The 17,266-nt window shown below is 36.0% G+C and overlaps 1 non-coding gene and 1 pseudogene across 1 annotated transcript; both read right to left on the bottom strand.

Moving 5' to 3' along the window:
• Window positions 1-1,368: 1,368 nt before the first annotated feature.
• On the bottom strand, window positions 1,369-17,261 carry LOC131176603 (methyl jasmonate esterase 1-like; annotated as a pseudogene).
• Window positions 4,144-4,250, bottom strand: LOC131176605 (small nucleolar RNA R71). The gene has a single exon (XR_009146603.1). It is a non-coding gene; the product is annotated as a small nucleolar RNA R71 (small nucleolar RNA).
• Window positions 17,262-17,266: the final 5 nt, after the last annotated feature.

The following is a 17,266-nucleotide window of genomic DNA, read 5'->3' as shown; positions in this document are numbered from 1 at the left end:
CTCTAAACGATTTTGGGTTAAATTCTCGAAAATGTGTAATGCTTATAGGTCATGTTGTACTATTCTCCTCCAAGTCAGTTTAGGTCTACCCCTTCTTTTCTTTTTATTCTCTAACCTAATATACTCTACTTGTCTAACTGGAGCCTCCGTATGTCTATGCTTTACATAACAAACTACCTCAATCTCTCTTCTCTCAACTTATCATCAATTGCCATCACTCCTATATTTTCTCTAATACTCTTATTACATTTTATCTAGTCTAGTATGACCACTCATCTACCTTAATATTCTCATTTTATAACTCTTATCTTAAACACATACGACTTCTTCATTACCCAGCACTCACTATCGTATAACATGTCAGGTCGTATGGCTGTATGGTAAAATTTTCCTTTCAACTTATTGGGAATCTTGCAATCACATAAAACTTCCATAGAATGTCTCCACTTCAACCATCCGCCTAAGTGGTTTGTGTTTAGCCGGTCTCAAGGCCTGATAAAGGAGGAGGGTTACGGTAGGTGACAACTAGCGTAAAAATTTTGCCACACCTCATGATATGGATTCTTATGTTTAAGAGAATATATTCAAATATTATTGGATTGAAAGATATGAAATAAAAATATAATCACTCTATTTATTTGAATTAGTGTGCTTCATTAATCTGAAGAAGATTTATATGAAATTTGGGCGGATTGTTCACAAACTTTCTCTTACAAGAATCTAATTGAACTTTAACTTGATTCAGAGACAAGCTCACTTAGTCTGCAAACTCTTTATGTAATATTCTTGCTTTTTCCACTTAACATTTTAGATTCTAAGTTGAGTGTATTTAGGAGGCCTGTTAACATGAGTTTAGTTTGGACCTTCTTTGTTATGTAATATTCTTGTTTTTGATGTTGCACTAGGTTCTTTCACTTAATATTTTGAATTTTAAGTTGAGTATATTTGAGAGACCTATTAGTATGCATATAGTTTAAACTTTCTTTGTTAAATTTTTCATGGTTATTAATAAAATTTAAATTTTCATAAAAAAAAAAAGTATAATCACTCTATTTCTATGGAAGATTATATAAGATTAAAGATTAAAGTCTTTGGACAAATTAAACTATGCTAAATAATTTTTACATTGTGAATTGCATTTAAAAGAAAGCCACAGAAATAATAAACCCTATTTAGAAATTAGAATTTTACAAAAAATCATAATTTATTTCTTTTTAGTGAATTATGAAATAAAATAATTTAATTTTGTTAATTTAAAAAAAATCATTATGATTATATAAAAATTTAATTATTTTTTTTTATAAATAATTTATTTTAAAGGGAGAAAAAAAAAATTAACAACTGCGTAATTTATTCTAACATGGCCGCACCTATAAAATTCCCCTGTCAATTGCAAAGAAGGAATCAATTAAGTCTCCCATAAATGCATGGAATATATTCAAAAGTATTTGTTGGCAATCTCCTTGAGGCAAGAAGAGAGTTCCTATGGTTTTGAAAACATGACCATGTGATCAGAATCAGAGATAAACTTTACTTCATCAGGTGGATTGTTTTCGATCATCCACCTCTGAAGATCTTCCTTTACCATCTTATCTTAGCCACACACAATGTAAATTCGAGGAACAGATCCATATTTCTCTTTGGTGACCACTACATTTTGTGTACCTCCATCATCAAGGATCCGGAGAGGGAAAGGTCTCCTTGCCAGTGTAGCTGGAATTAGATCTTGCTTGATTCAAGAAAACAGATAAGCTATCCAATTGCAGCAGAAAAATAAGTTATGAATGCTATTACCTGATGCATACATTTTGCATAGTCATTTAGGTTTAATTTCATAACCATTTTACTTGATTATTAGTCACTTTAAGCTAATTTCATTAGTTAGTTAGTTTTTCATAATTGTCAATTTTGGATTAATTTGTAATTTTTACTTTGTTTTGTAGGAAAAATGGTGTTTTTGAAGGACTAAAAAGAAATTTTACTTTTGAGGAATGATTTCTGCAGCCAAAGATGTCAAAAACAAGTTTCAAAGTTGAAGTATGCATTGGCCAAATTGTGCATAACTTGCCGCATAAGTTATGCAGTTCTGCATAAGGAGAAGAAACTGTCCCCACTTCCTACCGAAATCTGCATAAGTTGCCGTATAACTTATGCAGATTCGTGCCTCCCTTATGCAACCTCACAGAATTGTGCATAACTTATGCAGTCTTGCACCTTGCTCATGCAGTTTTGCATAAGAGAGCCAAAAGCGGCCAGCGCATAAGGGTGCATAACTTATGCGATCCACTTATCTGATCCACAAAGACTTCATAATGAGCTGGCAGAAGATTCCCTCAGAAAATCACACCTCAAACACACCATTTTAGGGCTCCTTGTCAGAAAAAAAGTTATAAATAGACCCTTATCCCATTTTAGAAAAAAAAAAAAGAGGAAGAAAAAGAAAAAGGAGAGGGCAGCAGCTGAAGAGTCAAAATCATCTCCTACACCATTTCCAACCAGATTTGGAGATTTCTTTCTCTTCTTGCATATTTGCTACCTTTCTAGTGTTGGGTTTCTTATTTCTTATCTTAGATTAAAGCTTTATTTCCATATTAACTCAGAATATCTTGTAAATATTATGGATAGTGAGTAGTTTCATTTGATTCTGGAGTAAGGGATGTAATATTTGAGATATTTTGTGGATTTTGATTGGGTAATCCATATTTTGTGGTCTTAATGAGTTTTATTCATTTCTTGTGTGCTCAATGACATGCTTAATGTAGGATCCCATTAAGTGTTGTTCTTAATCCATGGTTGAGGCACCGAAAGGAGAAAACCTTGTGATAGATAATCAAGAAATTAGACTTAATTAACTTAGATCTAGAAATAGACTAAGGATTAAGAGGATTTACAGATTAATTAAAGAACTTAATGGGTCTTGATTAACTTTAACTCCACGAAAGTAGGATTAGATTGATTAAGGCACTCTTTGTCCCACTCGAAAGGGTATTCAAAGGATTTAAGAATTAATCTCCTTAAAACCCATAAATTCCACAAGATTGGATAACCAATTTAAAAATCTCAAAATAGCTTGAATATGAATTCTCGAACTCCGGAATCGCCTTTTTTATCATTGTTAATTTCTAATTGAATTTAATTACTTGCCATTTTAAATCTTGCCATATTTCAATTTGCTTATTTTAATTTGATGCAAATTTAGTTAAATCATTACATTGTTGAATAAATCATTAATTTTACACATATAGAATTCATACTTCAATATCCATCAATTTATTGCTTTAATTTCAAAAATAGTTTAATTTAGTCAACTTTTTATATAAAAAATTCAATCATAACACAACTCCTCGTGGGAACGATATCTTTTCTATATTACTTGAACGACCCGTGCACTTGCGGTTGGGCCACATCAAGTTTTTGGCGCCGTTACCGGGGAGTTGTTTGTTTAAGATTGAATTCTTGATTATTTTAGTTGTTTATAGTTTTATCTTTGTTATCTTTTTATTTTGTGTTTGTTTGTTCCTTTTCAGGTACTTTTAATCTTTTATGAGAAGAGCTAGAAGCACAAGTGACACATCCTTATTGTTTAATCCTGAAATTGAGAAATTTTGTAAAGCCAACAAGAAAGAAACTAGAAAAAGAAAAGAAGCCTTGAGAGAAACTGAAATTGAAGCAGACATGGCTGATGAAAGAATTAGAATTGGTGGCGGTAATGCTGGAAATGGTCGAAACAATGAAAATGTAGCCCAAGGTGAAGAAGTTGTTAATGCTAATGTGTCTAGGGGAAGTATGATGGATCATGCTTTTCCTCGTTTTGATGACTTGAGAGAAAGCATAGCAAGACCAAGAATTGATGCAAATAGTTACAAGATGGATTTTGGAGTTCTTCAAATGATTCAAAATTCCCAATTTGGGGGACATCCTTCTGAAAATCCACACACACATCTAAAGAAGTTTGCTATGATTTGTGATATGCAAAAACAACCTGGAGTATCTGATGATGCAGCAAGATTGAAGCTATTCCCATTCTCTTTGAAAGATAGAGCATTGGATTGGCTTGATTCTTTACCTCACAACTCCATTACAAATTGGGAGCAACTCACTGATGCATTTCTTGCACAATATTTTCCACCTGGAAAAACTCAAGAATTGAGGAATCAAATGACAGCTTTTAGACCAAGAGAAGATGAAACTCTCTATGAGTCATGGATGAGATGGAAGGAATTAGAGAGACAATGCCCACATCATGCCATTCCAAAATGGATGATAAACCAGAATTTTTACACCAATGTTACTCCTGCAATTAGAGGGATTATTGATGCTCAAACAGGAGGAGAATTTATTATGAAGCATGAAGATGAAGCTTATGAGTTATTGGAGAAAATTGCAAAGAATACTCATCTTTGGAGTAGTCCAAGAGGACCAGCTCCAACTCAAAAGAGGCAAGCTGTTGGAATGTATGACCTTGATCCATTCAACATGATTAATGCAAAGTTTGATGCACTTACAAATGTTTTGGCTAAGAAGATGGAAGATTTAAGTATGTTGGTTAGTTCATCATCATCATCTGGAAGTTCACAACAAGTTGCTTATGCGAGAGGAACTACGGTATGGAGTAGACTATGGAGAGCAAGCTGCATATGTTGGTAATTATGGAAACAAACAAATGGGGAATCCGTACTCTCAAACTTATAATCCAACTTGGAGGAATCATCCCAACTTTTCATGGGGAAATTAGTAAAGTCAAGTTCCAAATCAGAATTTTCAACCACAAAAGCAACAAGGAATTCCATATCAGCAAAATAGGCAACCATTGCCTAATTTTCAACAGAGAAATATGAATCCTCCACCAAAACAGCAAGAACAAAGTTCCACCATAGAAGCTTTATTACAACAGATTCTTGCTAACCAAACTAAGCATGATGAGGAGATGAGAGAGATGAAAGCAAGGCTAGACGGATGCAAACACATAACAGAATGTTGGAAAATCAGATTGCACAACAAGCATCTTCCTCGGTACCAAGTCTTTTGGAAAACTTCCAAGTCAACGAGAAAACCCAAGAGAAGCGATGTCAAGCTATTACTTTAAGAAGTGGGAAAGTTGTAAATAATGAGAAGAGTGAAAAAAATAAGAAAAGTGAAAATAATGAGAAGAGAGAAAATGAGAAAGAAATTGATGAGAGTGAAAAACAAGAAAGTGAGAAAGAAAGTGCAGAAAAATGTAAAGAGAAAATTGAAGAGAAGGAAGAGAAGTATATACCTCCAGAGCCTTACAAATCACAACCTCCCTTTCCACAAAGATTTCAAAAAGCCAAGCTTGATGAGCAATTTGGAAAGTTCTTAGAGGTTTTGAAGAAGCTATACATAAATGTGCCTTTTATTGATGCTCTTTCACAAATGCCCTCTTTTGCAAAATTCTTAAAAGAAATTCTCTCAAACAAGAGGAAACTTGAAGACCATGAAGCTGTAGCTTTGTGAGGAAGAATGCGGTGCTATCCTCCAAGAAACTTCCTCCAAAGCTCAAGGATCGAGGAGTTTTTCAATTCCATGCCACATTGGGGAATCGTGTTCTACAAAAGCTTTATGTGATTTAGGGGCTAGTGTTAGCCTCATGCCCCTCTCCATTTATGAGAAGCTCAATATGGGAGATCTTAAGCCAACCTACATTTCTCTTCAGTTAGCTGACAGATCAATTAAGTATCCTGAAGGGATTTTGGAGAATATGCCTCTGAAGGTTGGGAAGTCCTATATACCTGTTGACTTTGTCATCTTGGACATGGAAGAGGATTCTAATATCCCAATTACCTTGGAAAGACCCTTTCTAGCTACAGCAGGAGCATTGATTGATGTTAAGGGAGAAAAATTGACTCTTAGAGTTGGTGAAGATCAATTGGTTTTCAATATTAATAACACTATGAAGAAGCATCATTCTGAAGCTGATACTTGTTTGAGAATTGATATCATTGATGAGTTGGTTGAAGAACACTTCAGAAAGAGATATCCGGAAGATCCACTTGAAAATTGCTTGGTTCATGGAGGAGGCATAGACTATGACAACCCTCATGTGGCTACATATGCTTAACATTTAGAGGGAAGTCCACCATTCATTTCTGCTCCAGTTTTTCAACTCACACAAAAGGAAATAGTCGAATCTAAGCAACCATCATTCAAGGAAGAAGATGCACCAAAGGTAGAACTTAAGCAACTTCCTTCCCAGCTCAGGTATGAATTTCTTGGCACTAATAACACTTATCCAGTAATTGTAAATGCAAACTTGAGTACCTTAGAGGCTGATAAGTTGTTAAAAGTGTTGAGGCAATTTAGGAAAGTTTTAGGATATACCATAGATGACATTAAGGGAATAAGCCCACACTTTTGCATGCACAGAATTATTTTGGAAGAAAATTGTAAGCCATCTATTGAACATCAGAGGAGGTTGAACCCAAATATGAAAGAAGTTGTTAAAAAAGAAATTTTGAAGTTGCTTGATGCAGGGATCATATATCCTATCTCAGACAGTACTTGGGTGAGTCCAGTACATGTTGTCCCAAAAAAGAGTGGAATCACAATGGTAAAAAATGAAAATAATGAATTAATTCCCACCAGAACAGTGACTAGTTGACGAATGTGCATAGATTACAGAAAATTAAATATTGCCACTAGAAAAGATCATTTTCCACTTCCCTTCATTGATCAAATGTTAGAAAGATTAGCTAGGCATTCTTATTTTGCTATTTAGATGGGTATTGAGATTTTTCAAATCCTATCCATCCAATTGATCAAGAGAAAACCACTTTTACTTGTCCATATGGAACCTTTGCTTATAGGAGGATGCCATTTGGGTTGTGTAATGCACCAGCCACTTTTCAAAGGTGCATGATGGCAATCTTCTCAGATTTCATTGAAGATATAATGGAGGTTTTTATGGATGACTTTTCTGTTTATGGATCTTCATTTGACATATGCTTGGCTAACCTTTCTAAAGTTTTGCAGCGATGTGCGAATCTTGACCTTGTGTTAAAGCGGGAAAAGTGTCATTTCATGGTTCGGAAGGGATAGTGCTTGGACATTTGGTGTCTATGAGAGGAATAGAGGTTGATAAAGCCAAGGTTGAAGTGATAGAGAAGATGGCTCCTCCTACCAATGTCAAAGGAATTGAAGTTTTCTAGGACATGCTAGGGTTCTCTGAGCGCTTTATCAAGGATTTTTCTAAAATAGCCAAACCTTTGTCTAATTTGTTAAGTCATGACATACCATTTGTATTTGACCAAGAGTGTTTGGATGCCTTTTGCAGGTTGAAGCAAGCTCTTATCACTGCACCAATCATGCAACCTCTCGATTGGAGCCTACCTTTTGAAATTATGTGTGATGCTAGCAACTATGCAATTGGAGCTGTTCTTGGTCAAAGAAAGGACAAAAAGGCTTATGCTATTTATTATGCTAGTAGAACATTGGATGAGGCTCAAACAAATTATGCAACAACTGAAAAGGAATTCTTAGCAATTATTTTTGCATTGGAAAAGTTCAGACCTTACATTATTAACTCAAAGGTGGTTATATTTTCAGATCATGCAACCATCAGGTATTTACTCCGTAAAAAGGAGGCTAAACCTAGGCTCATTAGGTGGATTCTGATGCTACAAGAGTTTGATTTGGAGATTAGAGATAAGAAGGGAGCTGAAAATGTAGTTGCGGATAATCTTAGTAGGTTGAAATTGGATGATGAAGAAATGGATGAAGTCCCTATTGATGAGTTTTTCTTGGATGAACAACTTTTCTCTCTTGTTGCTAAACTACCTTGGTATGCAGACTTGGTGAATTATCTATCTTGTGGAGTTTTACCTCTAGGAATGACATGGCAACAAAAGAAAAAGTTTTTACATGAGGCAAAATTCTATAGATGGGATGATCCTTTACTCTTTAGGAGATGTTGTGATGGTTTAATAAGAAGATGTATTCCTGATGAGGAGACACAGAGTGTTATGCATCATTGCCATGCTTCTGATTATGGAGGACATTTTGGAACCTCTAAAACAGCTAGTAAAATTTTGCAAGCTGGTTTCTTTTGTCCAAATCTTTTTAAGGATGTGAGGAAATTTGTGTTAGAATGTGGTAAATGTCAAAGGAGTGGAAATTTGTCAAAAAGAGATCAAATGCCCCTAAATGATATTATTGAAGTAGAATTATTTGATGTCTGGGGAATAGATTTTATGGGCCCATTCCCTCCTTCATATGGTAATAAATACATTCTAGTTGGAGTTGACTATGTGTCAAAGTGGGTGGAAGCTATTGCAACTCCAACTAATGATGCTAAAGTGGTAGTGAAATTCTTGAAGAAATTTGTTTTGAGTAGATTTGGAGCTCCAAGGGCTGTAATTAGTGATGGGGGTTCAGATTTTTGTAATAAGCAATTTGAGAGCTTAATGAGGAAGTATGATGTAGTGCACAAGATAGCTACCCCATACCACCCTCAAACTTCAGGACAAGTTGAAATTTCTAACAGAGAACTCACCCATATCTTGGAGAAAACAGTGAGTAATTCTCGGAAAGATTTGTCTGTCAAACTAGATGATGCTTTATGGGCATATAGGACTGCTTACAAAACCCCTATAGGAACTACTCCCTTTAGGTTGGTGTATGGTAAGTCTTGTCATTTGCCAGTGGAGCTAGAACATAGAGCATATTGGGCCATTCAAACCTTGAATTTTGATCTTAAGCAAGCTGGTGAGAAAAGGCTATTGCAACTTAATGAGCTTGAAGAATTGAGGATGGATGCCTATGAAAGTGCCCGTATTTATAAAGAAAGAACTAAAGTTTGGCATGATAAGCATCTTAGGAAAAAGGAATTTAAAGAAGGTGATTCAGTTTTGTTGTTCAACTCAAAATTGAAATTGTTCCCTGGAAAACTTAAATCAAGGTGGACTGGTCCATATAGAGTTTCTAAGGTTTTCCCTTATGGAGCAATTGAAATTTAGAGTGAAAAATCTGGGAATTTTAAGGTCAATGGGCATAGATTGAAACATTACATAACTAGAGACCCAATAAAGGGAGCAAGCTATTACAAGCTCTCCAATCCCTCACCTCTTTTTAGTGAAATGCATGAAGAGTCCAGCTAAGGACTATAAATTAGCCCTCTTGGGAGGCATCCCAAGTTCTTTTATTTTCCTTTTGTTGATTTACTTTTATTTACATTGCTTTTGTTTTCATCCTAAATCTCCCCAAATTCAACTTTTGACATTGTTAAATCTTGTCCCTTGTAGATATATTTCAATAAAGCAAGCTTGGTGAACAGTTGGGGAGAGACTCTTAATCGATATTTTGTCCTTCAACTCTCTCAAGATTGATTTATTCTTATTGCATAACACATGTGATTTGCTTCGTGGTTTATGAAGAGAAATGTAATTTTCAGCAAGGCCGGGACTGCAGCACATGGCGAATAAGTCTGTGTGAGGGTGGCTGTGTAACTTTTAAGTATTTGTGCTTATCATGTTAATATGATGGTAAGTGGGTCATTTTTGTAGTTTTGAGCTTATTTGGGTTATGAGATTCGAGGTGGACATACTGCATTTTCTTGGCATAACTTGGAGAGTCCATTCTCATTTGTGGATAAATGCAACTTTATGCAGATTTTATTGAGTTTTAATATGCTAAATGTTGATTTGCAGAATTTGAGTTGAAATGGCATAATTCACAAATGCCTCTTATGCAGAACTCACTTCTACAAGCTTGTATGATGCAATTTCGATAGATTTTGTATACATTGATGTGTTTTTGGTGATAATTTCTCATGATTTGTGCTTCATAGAATTATATTTCTTCATTCTAGGGTATTTTTCACACTTGCAAATCATTTTCAATTGTAATCTCAATCTTGTTGAATTGTGCATAAGTAACTGCATAACTAATGCAATCCTGCATAACCACAATTTTTGCCATCTTTCATCTCTGCTGCAATCTACATAAGTGTGTGCATAACTTATGCACTCTTGCATGACTTCAAATTCTGTATTTCCAAAATCTGCCGAAACTTGCATAAGGGAGTGCATAAGTTATGCACTTCCGCATGACCAACTTTTCTGCTTTCCACTTTCTGCCGAAATCTGCATAAGGGAGTGCATAAGTTATGCACTTCCGCATAACCACAAATTCTGGAAATCAAAAATCTGCAGAAACTTGCATAAGGGAGCGCATAAGTTATGCACTTCTGCATGACCAACTTTTCTGGAATTCCAAAATTTGCCGAGACTTGCATAAGGGAGTGCATAAGTTATACACTTCCGCATAACCACATCTTCTGAAATTCCAAAATTTGCTGAGACTTGCATAAGGGAGTGCACAGACATTTGCATGACCACATTCACTGCACTTCTCTTTCTGCCGAAAACTGCATAAGGGAGTGCATAAGTTATACACTTTTACATAACTGACTTTTCACACTTCCATTATCAGCCGAATCCTGCATAAGTCAGTGCATAAGTTATGCAATTTTGTATAACCAATTTCTCACACTCTTTTTTTCTTCATCCGAAACACATAAGAGGGTGCATAACTTATGCACACCCATTCTCCCCTTGTGCAGTTTTACACAAGTCCTGTGCAAATAAAAAACCTTTCGGCACCCACTTTCCCTCTTCCCGTCGTTCCTGTTCACTTCCCCCACGTCCATTTTTCTCGGCATCATCCTTCCTCCCCACTCCTCTTTTCACCGCCCTTTGCCCTAACTTCCCCCTGCCTCTTTTACTTTCTTCTTTCCTTCTCCATTCTCACCAACGACAACACCCTGGAATCGCCACCTCATTCCCCTCAAACCTCCCCTATCCAAGTCTCGCCCTTGTGTCGGCCCCAACCCCGATTCTCCTCCATAACAAACCCCTCCACACCTCCCACACCACCTATAAGAGGAAAATCCGGTGAAATCCACGACCCATGGCTTACGCACCTCCTCTCACAAAACGCAAAGACCCACCCACCACTCCACTTTCAGAGCCTCCACCCAAAAACCCCAAAACTTCAGCCTCCACACGACATGGGGTTGGCGTTTCTACCTCTACCCCACAAGCCAAATCACCCTCTTCTAGCAAAAAGCAAACTTCAGTAGCAACACAGGTATCAAAACTACCTTGGCCCCTTCCTGATGCAGCTCACAAGGCAACCTTTAAGAGACTTAAGGACAAGAAGGTGCAACCCACAAGGTACATTTCTGCAGAGGCCCTCCAATTAGTTGGTTTATTTGATAATGTTGTTGCCTACCTTGATGGTTTGGGTTGGATGGAATTTGTGCATAAGCAAGAACTAGTTTATCCAGCTCTAGTTTTGGAATTTATTTCCTCATTTTCTGCTACTCTGAAATTGCATGAGATAGATTACAAACCAACTATGAAGTTTAGGTGTTTGGGGCAAAATAGAGAGCTATCATTAGACCAATTTCATAGCATTTTTGGGTTTGCAATTGATGGACTATTTAGGGTACCATATATAGGGGTAGAGGTAGCAAACAAAGGTGTTTGGAATACTGCTCAGTTTTGGAGGATTATCACAAACCAACCTCAGAGTTTTTCTGCTGGCAGATCCAAGACCTCTCAAATACTAGACCCTGCACTTAGATTTATCCATAGGCTTATTGCTAGCACTATCTTGGGTAGAGGGACTAGTTCTGGTGAGCATGTGTGAGCATGTGTTACATATTGCCACCAAATCCATAGGTGACATGGTCATGGGTGGGCTCATAACTGTTATAGCCAAGGATTTTGGTTTTAATCCAGAAGAGCATCCTCTACCAGCACTTTTAGACACTCTATATTTTGATGCTACACACCTATCCAAAACTGGATTCAGTTTGCCACCTTCTGACACTGCACAACCAGCAGAAGACCACGGGACCTTTGCACAACGGAGGCACAATGTCCCACGGTCCAACAACATTCTACTGAACCTACACCACCCACTCAGTCTGCACAGGACATCCCAGCAGATTCTGCACAGCCTACACCTTCTGCAGCTGGACCCTCTTCATCCACAGCACCTCCTCCCTTCAACACTAAAGCCTTATTCACCTATCTTGAAAGGCTTAGTGATGATATATATTTTGTGGATAGAAAGCTTGAATCTAGTCTTGACACCCTCAAGGATCGTTATGATCAACTCTTTGATTTTGTCATGGAAACCAGAGATAAGCAGAAAGAATTAAAAGAGATGATGAAGCAGCTCATGGCTTTTCTGGGAATGCCACCTCCACCTCCATCACCTCCTCCAGAACCACCCCTTCGACCGCAGCCAGCTCCATCCAGTCCTTTAGCAGCATCTTTGGACAAGGGCAAGACAATAGAATTAGATTAGTTTTTATTTTGCTTTTGTTCAAACTTCTAGGAGTTTTTCTTTGTGGATATGTTAAAACAATTTTAGTTTGCTTTGAAGTCTATTTTTCTTGAAGTTCTATTGAATGGCTATTCCATTAGTTTTTCATTGACTTTCATTGCCTTTACTGCCCTTTTGTGCATACTTGTCCATACACTGTACATATTTGCATGCTTCTACTAGTGTTTGCTCATTTTTCCTTGCTATATCATCATGCAGCAGCTTTTGAATATACTGCACAGGCTGTGAAACCCCTTATGCAAATGCTCTGCATAGCCTGTGCAGTCCTTTATGCAACTCATGCAGAATTGCACAGCTTATGCACCCCCTTATGCACACATTGCATGCGACATTTTATTACGCATAACACATGCGACTTCTTATGCATCACCTTGATCTCTTGAATTCTCATATGCTCTATACCAGGTAACTCTTTCTTTTTGCTCTTAAATTTAACAATTCCTGGTTATTCTTCTTTACTTTAAGTTTTAATGCTGCACTGCTTGAGACATTGAGGACAATGTCCAATTTTGAGTTTGGGGGTGTGCATTTTGATTTTTGCTACATTTTGCACATATTGAGTATAGGAACATCTCATCCCATTCCATTTACATATATTGTAAATATTTTACATATACATCCATACATACATATACATAACACATTTACACACACATTATACATCACTTAGAAATTGTACACATTGCACACAAATAGATTTCCTCCATTTAGTTAATTCATTGCTCATTTTTAGGAATCATGCATCATGCATTAAAATCTTTTGCCAAATCCCTTGAGTATTGAAAATTTGCCTATGAGAGTGATTTGACTTACCTTTAGTTGGGTTTGTGGATTGAAAGTTTCCTAAGAGGTGCAAAGTTTTGAAGTGTCTATCCCTTGCCTATATCTTCTTAGCCAAAAAGCCACCCAACTAGTCCTTTAGAGATTGGAGTGTTTAGAGGGAGTTATTGGATATAAGGTAGTCAAATGATGTCTCACCAATCCTATAACAAATTTTCTAAACCTTTCAAGGTGAAATACCAGCTTGTACTTGAAAAGAGAGATGATTAGGCATTCTTTGATTTAAACCTTCTCATTTTAAACCTTTGGCCCTTTTCCTAATTAAAATTGACCCTTGCAAACCCCTTTGAACCTTTTTATTCCTAATTTTTCTTAAATCCCTTATTGCTACCTAGCCAATGAACCAAACACTCCAACCCTTTTCATGAGGATAATTGAATATTAGGTACACTTTATACTTTGATATTAAAAAAAAAAAAAGAGAAGAAAAAAATACAATAAAAGGGAGAAGAAATGCTTGTCATCTTGTAAAAGTGCTAGTATATGTGCTTTTCATTATTGTCATTCATATTAAAAGAAATCCACCCAAAGTAATTAAAAGAAATGAGTTTGGGGGTGGCATTTTTAGGGACAATCATTAAAAGAAAATGCAAGATACAAGTTTAAAGTATCAAAGTGTCCCTCCATTTTTATGTGTTTTATAAAATATGCTAGCACTTGACAATTCTCATTGTGTATTTCTCTCATCCATATATATATATAAAAAAAAGAGAGAAAAAAATAATAAAATAAGAAGTGTACCTTATGTTTTCAAGATTGAAAATATTCTCATGCTTTGAATCCTTTTTATCCCTTTTTCTTCTTAGCCTCATTTTGAACCCCATGGCCCCATTACATCCCTAAAAAGACCTTTGATCTCTTGATAGTACTTGCTACATTAGTGGAGATAGGAGTAGGGAATTTGCCTATGGGATTGGAAAATTATCCATTCATTCATTTAATTCCATCATTTTATATAAGAGGCACTTTGACTATTAATTGTCCTAGAATTCCTTTTGAGCATGACTCTCTTTTGATTGGTTGGTTTGGGAATTTTGAATGATAATTGACTTGATGGCTAAGCGGTGAAAGCTTGGATAATCATTAAATTCTTTGCATTTTGAAGGATGGGTATATGGATTGTTGGTATGGCTAAAGGTGTGTTAAGTTACTTTAATAGGTGATTTTCATAGCTCTTTGGATAAGGCACCCCTAAAAATTGCATTACATTTTAAAGTTTGCTTGAGGACAAGCAAAAGCTTGAGTTTGGGGGTATTTGATGCATACATTTTGCATAGTCATTCAGGTTTAATTTCATAGCCATTTTACTTGATTATTAGTCACTTTAAGCTAATTTCATTAGTTATTTAGTTAGTTTTTCATAATTGCCAATTTTGGATTAATTTGTAATTTTTACTTTGTTTTGTAGGAAAAATGGTGTTTTTGAAGGACTAAAAAGAAATTTTACTTTTGAGGAATGATTTCTGCAGCCAAAGATGTCAAAAACAAGTTTCAAAGTTGAAGTATGCATTGGCCAAATTGTGCATAACTTGCCGCATAAGTTATGCAGTTCTGCATAAGGAGAAGAAACTGTCCCCACTTCCTGCCGGAATCTGCTGCATAAGTTGCCGCATAACTTATGCAGATTCGTGCCTCCCTTATGCAACCTCACAGAATTGTGCATAACTTATGCAGTCTTGCACCTTGCTCATGCAGTTTCGCATAAGAGAGCGAAGCCGAATGCGCATAAGGCGCATAATTTATGCGATCCACTTATCGATCCATAAAGACTTCATAATGAGTTGGCAGAAGATTCCCTCAGAAAATCACACCTCAAGCACACCATTTTAGGGCTCCTTATTAGAAAAAAAAGTTATAAATAGACCCTTATCCCATTTTAGAAAAAAAAAAAAAAAAAAGAGAGGAAGAAAAAGAAAAAGGAGAGGGCAGCAGCTGAAGAGTCAAAATCATCTCCCACACCATTTCCAACCAGATTTGGAGATTTCTTTCTCTTCTTGCATATTTCCTACCTTTCTAGTGTTGGGTTTCTTGTTTCTTATCTTAGATTAAAGCTTTATTTCCATATTAAATCAGAACATCTTGTAAATATTATGGATAGTGAGTAGTTTCATTTGATTCTGGAGTAAGGGATGTAATATTTGAGATATTTTGTGGATTTTGATTGGGTAATTCATATTTTATGGTCTTAATGAGTTTTATTCATTTCTTGTGTGCTCAATGACATGCTTAATGTAGGATCCCATTAAGTGTTGTTCTTAATCCATGGTTGAGGCACCGAAAGGAGAAAACCTTATGATAGATAATCAAGAAATTGGACTTAATTAACTTAGATCTAGAAATAGACTAAGGATTAAGAGGATTTACCGATTAATTAAGGAACTTAATGGGTCTTGATTAACTTTAACTCCACGAAAGTAGGATTAGATTGATTAATGCACTCTTTGTCTCACTCGAAAGGGTATTCAAAGGATTTAAGAATTAATCTCCTTAAAACCCATAAATTCCACAAGATTGGATAACCAATTTAAAAATCTCAAAATAGCTTGAATATGAATTCCCGAACTCTGGAATCGTCTTTTTTTATCATTGTTAATTTCTAATTGAATTTAATTACTTGCCATTTTAAATCTTGCCATATTTCAATTTGCTTATTTTAATTTGATGCAAATTTAGTTAAATCATTACATTGTTGAATAAATCATTAATTTTACACATATAGAATTCATACTTCAATATCCATCAATTTATTGCTTTAATTTCAAAATTAGTTTAATTTAGTCAACTTTTTATATCAAAAATTCAATCATAAACACAACTTCTTGTGGGAACGATATCTTTTCTATATTACTTGAACGACCCGTGCACTTGCGGTTGAGCCACATTATTACCTCAGATGGGGAGAGCTGGTAGAAGTTGGTTGACAAGATGTCTGGTCCATACAACATGGAGGTTGGAGGGCTGTTTGGTCCATCAGCAAAAATATATTTTGTGTCCATGAATGAACCGAGTTGTCTAGCAAACTGTAAATTTTTCAGAAGTAGATAATAATATCACTACTTTTTCACAAATAAAAGGAAAATTTAGTAATACCAATTTCATATAATTAAAATCTAAATGTTTTCGAATCAAAGAAATTAAACATATAAAATATGATATGAATTGAATTGAATTCCACATAATTTTGTTGAATTTCATTTTAACCAAACGTATATAGCTTAATCACTCAAAATTCCCAAGAACCAATCAAGGATTATTTCCTAATTTTGAGTAGCACACGTATTGATGATGTATTATCACGACATGGAGATGCGAATAGTACCTTTCGTGATATAGTTTTGTAATCAAAATCAGGACCAGGCATAGTTGCGGTAGCAAGACTCCAGCAGAAATTATCTCAGGGAACTTTTCCGTGGCGACAGATATGCCAATGCCACCCATGCTGTGGCCAACTAGTACCACCCCCTCTTCTGGTGGTAGGGACGCCATGAATTCCATCAAGTGCTCAAAGTAGTCTAAGAACGAGCGGAGCTCATGAACCTGCTTTGAGTGCACCCCAGAAGCAGCCATGATCCAGAGCAGTAACACTATAACCAGAGCGGAAACTTTGTACCAGCACCAGGCTCCATGGACTAACACAAAATGCCTGTGTCCTGCATCATTCTGCAATTGTTTTGTGGAAGATAAAATAGCTTTGGGATGCATCAGGCTTGTTGAAAAAGGCAACTTTCTCTTGGCTGTGGCTGTTTGTTTTCAGGGAAAAAGCGATGGATTTCAGAGAGAAAAATAGAGAATTGAAAAGCATTTCCATTTCTAAAAGAGAATTTTTATGGCATCCTTCCTTCCTTTTGTGTTCAGTACTGAACAAATATTTGATGATAGAATGTGATTTGGACCACAGATGGTATCCTTATCCTCTTTTCCACGCATGGGAAGCTTCAAAGGTAAATGATGACAGATGTGCAAACTGCAAACCAATTAAACTACTACCCGAGTCAAACACTGTTTCTTGTGTCGAACCAGACTTGGGCATCAGCATATTTCTTTTTAAAAAATT

Source organism: Hevea brasiliensis, unplaced genomic scaffold, assembly GCF_030052815.1.
Source record: "Hevea brasiliensis isolate MT/VB/25A 57/8 unplaced genomic scaffold, ASM3005281v1 Scaf181, whole genome shotgun sequence".
Classification (NCBI taxonomy): domain Eukaryota; kingdom Viridiplantae; phylum Streptophyta; class Magnoliopsida; order Malpighiales; family Euphorbiaceae; genus Hevea; species Hevea brasiliensis.
This window is presented reverse-complemented; position numbering and strand designations above follow the sequence as displayed.